Genomic DNA, 9,929 nt, shown 5'->3' on the forward strand with positions numbered 1-9,929 from the left:
ATAGCTCAACAGCCAATGGATTCCTGTCTTGTTGTGTACTGGTACTAGAGGAACATCCTTTCTACAGTGACTTTTTCCATGTCAGTGAATACAACAAGGTATTCCTGAGTCTGAATTCTTTTTTCAGAAAGCATACAATTTAGCCCTTAAGTCTGTCTACTTCAGCAAAATAACAAATTCTGTCTTCAAAATACAGACTTTGCAGCCTCAGGGGCCCTGTGATATACATGACACAGAACCTGACCTGATCTATACACAAGGAAGTATTTGTGAATGTTTATGTGCATAAGATTATAGTATAATATGTATTTTAAGAAGCTTTTGTTCCACTGGAGCTAGAATTTCACCATACAGGTGTATATACAGGTGTGCAAAGACAATGTGTGCATGAAATGTTAAGTTGAAGTTCTGCAATTTGTGAAATATGAAGCAGCACCACAGAAACAGACATCATCTAAGCAGCAGCGTTTGATAGTTTTCTTTCACTTTCTGATCAAAACCAGAGATATTTCAGGGGGGGGGCGGGGTTTTGTGAAGAGGCCTTTGCAGGAACACCGTAAGTAATCAAGATTCACTCTGTACATATCAGGAGAAACTGTGGCACTTGCCTGTGTCTGGCTTCATCCTGTAAAGTAGAAAACAGCAGCAATTGTGCAACTCCATTCAAGTGCTATCTGTTGTTCCTCATCTTTCTTCTTTGCCCCCCCCCCCCCCAAAAAAAACCTTTCAAATAAAAATAACTGAAAAACAGAATACTGTATTTCTAAGCTGAGTTGTCCTTAAAAATTCGAATGAGTCATTTAGATAACATTCACAATACCAGCAGCTCCAGGGCACTTCAGAGAATATGTTTCAGCAGAGAGACATTTGAAACAAAAATTGTAATGTTCTAAATGGAATTAGATGAGCAAAATCGTGTCATACAGAGATGAAATATAAATAAGTGCTTTAAGCCCACCCCATGAAAAATGTATGTGCTTTTTGAAAAGCACTTTTCTTCTGCAATGTTTTAATTTCTGTAGAAACCAGTGGTTGGTTGTGAGTTGTTTTTGTTGTGTTTTCTTTTTTTCTTCCTAGTGCATTCTCCCAGAATGTGCTTTTGCCACTCCATAAAGCCTTCTTTCTACTAAATGTCTGTCTCTCTATTAAGCCCCCAAGGAACTGTACAAGCCAAAGGCAGATGGAAACAATAGGCACTCCGTGTTCAAACGTACAACCTACAGAAAGTTCATTTGTCAAAAGTCTGAGGAACACTTCCAAGGAGGCTGCTTCATAAACAACATCCACATGGGGCAGATCTGACTTGTGCTACCACTTTTCATGCATACATTCCATAAGAATTTAATATGATTTTTACTCTTCAATTAATAGTTAAAGCAACATTTACAGAATCTTGTTCCAAATTCCAGTCTCATTTCTTCTTTCCTTCCCCTCCCATCCTACATTTTAAGTCTCTTCGTCTTCTACATGCACCGACTGCTTTCCTTCCTTTTACAGAAGATTTATCCTAACCCCTCTATTAAGAGAAAATCAGTCTCAGACTTCTCAAACTCTTTATTTTCTTAGACTTTTTGAACTCTATATTTGTACCTGTTGGAGTTGAGATCCTTCACTGGTGAGTATGCAAATCCCACCACAACATCAGTCTTTGAGACATCAATAACTAATGCCAGTATTATTGTGTTGACTGTTAATCTTACCTTCTGACTCATGCCTGGAAGACAAAAGTTACTCTGGTTGGTGTAGTCTAGCAGGCAGCATACCCTCCTTTTTAAAGCTTTCATTACTTATGGTAAAGGTTTTCTTTCATTCCTTGGCTTTGTATTAATTAAATATCTTCAATGTGATTAAGATGCTGATTCTCTAAAGTCGTGAAATCACTTTGGCTCCCATGGACTTCAACAGTTTCCCTGATCAGACTCCAAGATTAGGGGCAAGGAAAAGAGGGAAGACTTTGTTGATATCTAGATATAGGAACCCTGCTTTGAGTACCCATCATTATGTGAACTTGTTCAGGAGAAATCCAGAGCTGAGACTAGCAGAGCTGAAAAGATATCAGCCAGCTATTCTACCCAAGCATGTTCTGAGTACACAGATTTTCAAAATAGGCAGCTGATTCAGAGGGTTCTCATCATATAAATGGTAGTAACCAGTTTCTGTATTAGGCCAATTGGAATTTAGCTGGGACACCCAAATTCTGTACCTGGTGCTTAAAATAGCAGGTAGTAGTTTCTGGTGCCAAAGCAAGATGATTAAATTGTGACATTAGAAAATTAGCAGGCCACCAAATGCAAGATTCAGTTTTGATTCTGTACTTAATGGCCATTTATTGCTCTGCAAAATAATGAAGTGTTGCAAAGTGACTTGAAACTAGAGGTATATATTACACATATTTCTATACATAACCTAGCACTAAAAAAATGCATAACCAGTTCTTATCCTCTGGATTTCCAAAACAGCATTTGCAAATAATAGACCTGAAAGAGTAAAAACCACCCCAGAAGAGTGGAAGCTACTCAATGGAAGCTTACCATGTGACAAAGAAGATCATCATTTCTGCCCAAGAGATATCAAATTCGCCTGAATGAGCCATTACTGAGAACTTGGATTTCTTCCTCTCCTGAAGAGCATGGAGGTGCAGGGGTGTGAATGAGCATGAAGCCAAGGGCATGTTGACAACTTTGGATAGGGTTTCTCCAGTGGAAGTACTTGCCTCAGGCACTAAGGTCACCAGTAAATTTTTGTCTGTTAGGACTATGGAAGTTGTTGGCTTTCCAAGGTTTGACCAGTACAAGAAGAGAAGTTGCAGCCTGATCCATGTGTAATGTTGGGTAGAAGCACAGACTGGATGTGGTTTTTAAGTGGATCCGGGTCTCCTCATGGCAGCTGCTAAGTGTGTTTATGGCTGTCACGGGCGCTTTCACCTGCCAGACTTGGGGCCAAAAATCTCCAACTGTAAGATGCTGACGCAGTCTGTGTGTTTCATTGCCCTCTGGTGGCGTGTCCACCAGAGCAGGAGGCTATTGCTGCTCCCAGTTGCAGGAGTCTGTGCTGCTTGTGTAAGAGAAGAAGGTGCTACAAGAAGCGAAGAAAAATCCAGCAAGTATCAGTCAGGGCCTTATTTTTTAGGAATTGTTGTCTGCTGTTGCTTTAGTTTATTGCAAGGGTTGTGAAAGAAAAACAGTGGGCTAAAGTCTGCTATCAGTTATTCCTGTGCAAATCCAGACTTCTGCTGCAGCCAGACTCAGCAGTCTGGATTTATACCTGTGCAAAAAGAGTTGGAAACCGGCTCAAAAAGATAGGGAAACCTCTAAACTGCTTGACTATTACTATGGCAAAGTTGTGAGTTTGCCCTTGCAGCATGGAGGTAGCCTCTTAGAGCACAAGGAAGAAAAGAAAATTCTCAGTGATAATCCAAGGGCGTTCCGTATGCTATGGTCACTGAAGGCAATATTCAAGTGGGCTGAATCTAGAACCTCTTCTGTAATAGTCACCATCTGGACTCTGAGGCTGGGCACCTCACCTCCAGGGTGCCGCAGCCTTATATCACTTACAGCCTTTGACACTTTAAACTAGATTTTAGAAGAAAAGGTCATCTGCCTCTTTCAGTTGTGCTGGCATTAGTACAGTCAGTCTATATTTACACCTATGGATCTGCTGGCTGAGATGCAGGAGAATAATAGCATTATACTGTAAAACATTACTTTTTCATTCTTGCTAGAAATGGTTCTGAGGAGAAAAATACTCTGAAAGGGAGTGATGGTCATGGAACCAGATACTGTAGCTTTTGTTTATGTTGGTTCCTTGACTTCAATGCCTGTCTACATATTTATTATGGATCATTTGCATGTCTGTGGTATTTTTATAGGTGGGGAAGAAGTCAAATCTATTTAAGTGTGCTCCCAGGAATAGGTCTTTACAACCCATGGCAAAAGCATGGTATGAAGTAATCCTGTGAAACAATGCTTTTTCCACTTAGGCTGGAAGTTTTTTGTCTCCCCAAGGTTATTTGTTATCCGAAAGAAGTCCAGATCAGGAGAGGCAATGGAGAATTTTCTTTGTGGATTGTTTGTATATCAGCTACTTTTACTTGCATTTGTCATGGAATGTATTAAAGTAGTCATATTGCAGAGTCCACATAGCATGTCAGCTTTGAGACAAGCACTCTGAAATGTGCTCACAGATGATAAATTGCACACTATGTCAACTACATCTTTGTCATGAGATTCTGTTTTCTATTTATAGTTGAAATGAAACACTTGAGAAAATTCTAAACCAAAGCAATTTCACAGAAATCTCGTAAATTCTTTCTTATGTGTATATCAGTGAAAAGACCCTCCTGTGCTATCTCTTTGCTCTGTGGGATTCCAACAATCAACTTCTGAGATCAAAGTAGGATGCTCTCAAGATTGTGAAACTTAAAATGTGTCCATGTAATCTAGCTGGTGTGCCTTTGGAGTATGTTCCCTTCCAAACATTGAGGAGAAAGAGCACATAACCATAGCAGAGTGCAAATACATACAAAATTCGATACAGTTTTTGGATCGAAACCCATTATCTCCGTAAGAGAAGAGATTATTTAGTTACTTCTCTGGCTTTTTGTGCTAGTTTTGTTTGAAGCTGTCTGTAAAGTACTTTGCTTTCACCCTCTTTCCAGGATGATTCTTTTTCATTTATGCATCTTAAACACATAATCTGCTGCAACAGAGTTGTGGGTAGCAAAAATTGGAAAAAGGCACTAGCTGTGCTTTGCAGTTAGAAATACTGCTCTGGTTTGTTGAGGTTTGTTTTTCTTTTTTCCTCTGATTGCAGCAGCCTACTTTAGGAAAAGCGTGTCTGGATAGCAGCAATGGTGCACTTTGATGGGACTAAAGCTCACACTGGCCTGGACAGAGCAGGATATTCTGTAATCTGCTGAATGATTATTTAAGTTAAGTAGGCCTTGTGATGGCTTCTTTCTGTGTGGGCACTCACATCTTCATGGACAGAAAGCACAAGGAAATTTCTCAGAGAGAATAATCCAAGCAAGGATGGTAAACTATATGCAGGAGAGAGGAACTGGTCAGTATCCTCTGTACAGGATTCAAGCAAGAGCTTGCTTGAAAAAGAGCTTGTAACTGTCTGCATGGTGAACAGAGCATTTGTCCAGGAAGATCCAGGATCCAGATCTCTGAACCGCACATCCTGGGGAAGCCTGGAGCAAGAGCACATTACAGCTTCCTTGCAGTTGTGGAAGTGGTTTTGTATGTGATACCAATAGCAGTGTTTTCATTTCTGTGGCCTTTGTGGCTTTCCTTTACTACTTCTGGGCTTCTCAAAGTATGCTTTCTACTCAGTTCTCCCTTCTTAAATCTAAGAGGCGATTTGGCAGTTTATTCCAGATTTGTGTGTACATATATATATAACTGATTTGAAAAGCAGTTCTAACTTGAACACTAGAATGGCCTGTGAACCTGAGGATATTGATACTTGTTCAAAATATGTGTTCCTACTTCTGACTCAGCTTTAAAACTGTAGTTTTAGAAGTAGGGAGGTCTTGGATTTAAATTCCCTTCAGCTCTGTAACCTTAGCCATCCATTTATCAGAGTGCCATGATCTAGTTTATAAGTGCATATGTGGGGCATTAACTGACAAAGAAACCATTGCAATATCAGTGTACCAAACTGGAAAGGTTGACAGTTACTGAAACTCAGTTTGACTGGAAAGGTAATTGATGGTATTTAGCAACATTTTTACAAATAGTGAGCTAATAACTTCTGCCCTGTCTTGCAAGATGCAGCATCAAGTGTCTTTCTTGAAAAATTGTCTTATGAAGGAAGAGTTTCCTTGTTTGGAGTCAGTACCATAAAGACTGTTTGGCCTTTTTTTATAATTTCTTTTCTCTCCTCCATCTCTCCTTACTCATCTCTGGCTCTTTCCTTCTGTTCCTATTCGATACACTTGCTCTGTGCCCTCTTCTTTCATATTTCGGATGACTTTAGAAAGTGAACCTCCTTCCATGGCACATTGGGTTTTCTCATACTGTCAGTTTTCTGCCAGCATTATGTTTAATCAGGCAGTTTCCTCCTTTGCAACTGGTCTGTCCTGTTTAACTAAATCTTTTCACCCAGAGCAGCAATAGTGTTTTGCTTAACTGGTGTGTTGGCACAGATTACTAAAGATATCTGTCTGGATGCTGATGTGATATGCACTTGGGTCAGCAGCTTTAACTTTTACTAGATGGCTTTGTTGTTAGCTTGTTTCTTTAAAATACTTGACTGTTATATTTGCAGTGATGAAAAATAAGCTAACTAGCGTCGGGCTCCAAAACTGTTGTGGGGGGAGGGTTACCCACTTGAAAACAAGCAAGAAGTCTTACAAATATTTGGACTGATTAATTCACCAGCTTTTCTTTACAGAGCTCTATTGTGCTATAAAGCCATTCATTGATCAACAGAGTACGTTGCCCATTTAGTTACTGTTCTGTATCTTGTGTCAAACAAAAGACATTGCCTCCTACAACAGTAACAGCTGAATATTTTCACTGCTCATGCAGTTTCCTCTTCTAGCTGCTAGATCATCAAAAATTCTAATCAACTCTGATCTAATGCAAAGTACTACATGGCATTCATCATCTGTTTTAGCCTTTAATGCACCATACAGGTTTTAATCAAAGGTATGCAACCATTAGCAAAAAAGAAAGACAAGAATTATGATGGTGTCCTAAGCAGAGCTTTTAAGCCAACATCACAGGCAGCAGATAAGTTCACCTCCCCCTGCTGAGTAGAAATACAGGAGAGTAAGATGGGTCTTTTTCAATATAATTGCAGGAGAGCACCACTGAGGTTTCAGGGCCATGACTTCTGTTGTTTTCTCTCATTACTAACTACTAAGACTTACTTGCTTGGCTTTCCTGAATATTGAAAACAAATGTTGGCCCTGTTGCCTTGGTGTGGGGGGGCTGCTGGATCATCTACTCAGTTCAGCGTCTGCCTGTGTCTTCTACTGTTGCCAGAGGGAGCCAAGGGGATTGGCAGTAAGAGTCCAGCGCCTTCCTTGCGGCAGACAGGGCTTTGGGCCTCTCACCTCCTCCTAAGCAAACTCCATTAGTCACCTTTCCTCTGTTCCTTAAATGCAGGACTAGCGATGTCACTGTTGGATTCTGAGTAGAATTAGATCCGTGTGCTCTTCTTCCATGCATGCAGCAAACTTACCCTGTTTCTCCTGCATTTGGCCTCTATTCCAGCACCTCTTGCTTCCCTGCTTGTTTAACCAGAGACATCCATCCCTAACAGGATGGTGAGCAGCCTCCTCCTGCCTTTTCCTGACTCATTACTCACAAAGCACCAGGGTTTCATTAGACTGTAAGGATATGTATCCTATACCACGTCAAGCAGTTTCTCCTCCTGCTTCCCCACCCACACCAGCCCAGTAAATCAAAGCCCAATAGCAACCAGCCACTAGCATGGTGTCAGCCTTTGAATCCAGATTGGCATGAGGAACAGGCACAGGTCCATACTGCAGAATTGTTTAATTTCTGCCTAACTGAGGAAAGGGTGAAAGTAGTCTTTCTGGGGAGGGGAACAGGCTGTGGACACAGTAATGTTATCTTTCTCCTACCACGTGAACTCACAAGTGCCACCTTGCTGGAAGTGGCTCAGGTGAAGGTGGCAGACCTGGCACTCCCTTATGTGTCCTGAACAATCCTATCAGATTTGAGGGTTCACTGCCCTAAGAAAACAACAGTTGTTTTCTCAGCCTTCCCCATTGCCCACTTCTTCCTTGGTTCTGGTGTTGGCAGAGCCATTTCAGGTCCTGGCTTAAGAAGAAGTGGTTGTGACCTGTGCCAGCTTGTAGCGTTTCCTTGAAGCCATGATGGCAACACGGAAGGAAGCTACATATCATTCTTTGGCTGTGCCCCATATAGCTGGTATGGGCAGAGTGGGGAGCTGACAATTACCCAGGGAGTCACAATTTAAATGAGTGATCTGGAGGCCTTTGGGCTTGTGAATCCATGCAAATGGTGTCTGGGTGGAATTCCTCCTGAGGCCAGCTCATGCGGGGTATGAAGTTTGTGAGCTATGTTGACTTTGGGGTATGCAGGAGAATTTCCCCATGCCATGGCAAATGTAGAGAACTTTCTGTGAGCTCAAATCCCCCTTATAAATCATTACTGCTAACTGGAGCTGGCTCTGGTCAGACATTAAAAATCGGCCTTTCTAATGTGTTGTCTGGGGGCCGATTCTGCTCGTGTACTTTGTTCATTGCGCAGCTGCCAGTGGGGGACGGGGCTCAGGAGGACTCGATGTGTGCTCGCCTGCATCAGCTCCTGTGTTCAGCCTCCTGCCAGATAGAGGTCCCAGGCATGCCTGGGCTTTCACACTATCAGAAACCCTATGTAAATAGCTGGCTTTGATTTCCACATGGCCTTTAACGTGCAACATGTGCGTCTTTTAATGACCTCTGGCAAAAGCTTAATTTGGTTGGGGATGGGAGGAATGGATGCTTTAAATCTACCTGTGCTTCCTGTGTCTGGCCTGTGCCCAGCTATGCATGGGAGCCAGAGATTTTCCACAGCACCAAACAATACGATTATATTTCCAAGTTCCTATTTAACTAGGCTAAAAAATAAACAAGTTCCTGTTGTTTTAACCCAGGTAGGTCATTTGCTTCACCCAATTTCCAAGTATTGGTTCATCATTTCAGTGTATTGTTGAGGGGTTCCAGAGGTGGATAATCAGCAGCACAGTGTTGTAAGGATCTGGTTCCAGGTCACAGACAAGTAATGAAAAAACAGCAGTCACTGAGGATTTGATTTACACACTGCGATGACTATGTGATAGCCCCTTTTGTGAGGAAGAAACTGTCCCTCTGGAGACCACATTCTAACCAGTAACAAACATTCAAGCTCCCTGGTGCTTCAGATGTCAATTATACCAAAGCCTCTTATTGTATAATGCAGGTCTGTTATAATAATACTGTCTCAGGCAGCAATAATAATGTTGAATGAATTTTCAAACAGTGGAGATGGGAGGGGGAGGTTGATCAATGCGGCACTAATGATGGCCTTGTCTTTCACTGAAATAATTGTGATAGGGTTTATAGCACTTCCTTCCTATACCACGCTGTGCAGCAGTGTTAGTTTACTACCTGCTGTTATTGCTTTTGTATAAAAAGGTGTTAAAAAGAAACGTCTGTCAAGTTTTAAGGCTGTGAGTCTTTTTTAATGCAGCAGGGTTGTTCTAGCCAAGATGGTCTGAGGATATGAGAGGTATAATGCTCACAGGGAGAAGTGAAATCTTTTATTAGACGCACTGACACAGTGAGGAATAAAGAAGCTTTTGGGCTCAGAAACCAGTAGTAAGGTCCCAATTTTTATAGCGGATTACTCATATTTTATCATAAAGGTGCCATTGGAAGGTCAGATTTTTTTTCAAGTGGACTCATTCTGCTGCTTGGATATACAAAGGTATCTGCTTTGAGAGGAAATGTGAGTTCTTGAACATATAAGAGTACAAAAGAAAAGCTCTTTGACACTCTAGGAATTGTTTCTGTTTATGTGACCCTATTTCTCACCTGATAATTATGGGGGATCTTCTCTGGTATTCCACCATGTGTATAGCATGCATACTGAGACCTGTTGGACCTATGGGAAGTCATGTTCTCGTGTGTTCCTGAATGTTGGTGGAGAAAGCAGAGAAAACTCTGTGAAGGAGGAAGATAACAGTATAATGGAAGTTTAGTGTTGGGGGGTGTGTTCGTTTTGTTTTGTTGGGGGGGGGAGGGGGATTGTTATATAATAAATTCTGACATTTCCTGCAGTATTTCAGAGTTACTTTATTTCTAAATATGCTGGAATGATGAATTCCATACTTTTTTTTTGTGAAGTGAGCAAGATTGAATGAAAATATAGCTGGAGTCTAATGATAAAAATCCTCTCTGTTGAAGC

This window comes from Corvus kubaryi, unplaced genomic scaffold, assembly GCF_017639235.1.
Source record: "Corvus kubaryi isolate FWS band 111438036 unplaced genomic scaffold, C.kubaryi_AGA036_p1.0 69, whole genome shotgun sequence".
Lineage (NCBI taxonomy): Eukaryota > Metazoa > Chordata > Aves > Passeriformes > Corvidae > Corvus > Corvus kubaryi.